The sequence below is a fragment of the Desmodus rotundus genome, chromosome 7 (assembly GCF_022682495.2).
Source record: "Desmodus rotundus isolate HL8 chromosome 7, HLdesRot8A.1, whole genome shotgun sequence".
In the NCBI taxonomy this organism is placed as follows: Eukaryota; Metazoa; Chordata; class Mammalia; order Chiroptera; family Phyllostomidae; genus Desmodus; species Desmodus rotundus.
The window spans coordinates 94,589,717-94,590,872 of NC_071393.1; the positions used below are offsets into that span (position 1 = coordinate 94,589,717).

The 1,156-nt window shown below is 41.4% G+C and overlaps 1 non-coding gene across 1 annotated transcript; it reads left to right on the forward strand.

Annotated features, from left to right (window-relative positions):
* The first annotated feature begins 770 nt into the window (after positions 1 to 770).
* LOC112312026 (U5 spliceosomal RNA) lies at positions 771 to 886 on the forward strand. Its single transcript, XR_002975485.1, has one exon. It is a non-coding gene; the product is annotated as a U5 spliceosomal RNA (small nuclear RNA).
* The last annotated feature ends 270 nt before the right edge of the window (positions 887 to 1,156 follow it).

Here is a 1,156-nt window from a genome sequence, read left to right on the forward strand (position 1 = left end):
CACGTTTTAAAAGCACAGGATGAAAAGATGGGAGGTCTGAAACTCGAATACAAGATTTCATTCGCGACATTAGCATCCCGCTGGGAAGGAAACCTGAAACCGAGCAAGCACGCTCCAATTTTAAGCAGGACACCGCCAGGAATTTTTCTCAAACGGCAAAGATGCAAAATATTCCACAGTGTATACCCTGGAGGTGCACGGTTAAAAAAACAGCAAGCCAAGCACCCGTGCGCCCACTAAGAAAAAAGAAATTGTCAAATTTTAAAACCTCTCTGTGCCCTTTCCCAGTCACAACCCCTAGATCCCCGCCGAAGGGAGGAACCACCGTTCTGAATTTTGTGTCAGCGAATTATTTGCTATTTTTTTTCATTTTCAATTTAACATCAAAGTCCTTACTTAACAGAACTCAAAGTCAGGTGTGTAAATACATTAAAAAAAAAGTCTTGATAAACAAACGTGGCGTTTAGATGCCATTCAGGGAGTTCTCCGCTTCGCCCCCTAACGGTGACACAAGGCACCGTGTGAGTAAGGATTTCCCGAAAGAACGGTGACTGGCCTTATTTACATACCCACAGTGCACTGCACCGCGTCCCGGTATAAAACGGCAAAACTTTACATTTTGCGCCACTTATGTTTTCTGAAAATTAGACTTCTATGTACAGAGTAACATGGAAACTGTTATTCAGGCATTGAATCTTGACGCCAACTAGCCGCCGTCAGTGCAATAGAAGTTTCTTTTACCCGAGGTGTGAATTAGAGCGTAGCGGCCCATACTCTGGTTTCTCTTCAGATCGTATAAATCTTTCGCCTTTTACTAAAGATTTCCGTGGAGAGGAACAACTCTGAGTCTTAACCCAATTTTTTGAGGCCTTGTTTCGGCAAGGCTAGTAACTGTGTAAATGAAAGATATGGTATTTCTGTTGAGAAGCTTGGGTATTTCAGTGAGCTTTACTGGGAATGACATGGTATTTGCTGTATTTAATGCTAGTTGGAAATTACTTAATAAAGTTTGCTAAATTAGGTAAAAAGTAAAGCATTTCAACTCGTAATCAAGACACAGGTCTGTGAAAGTGTTTCACGGTACCTTTTCCGTACTAGTAAATTTTACAAGCCCAGCATATGCTTTACTCTTAGCATCTTTCAAGCACAGAACACA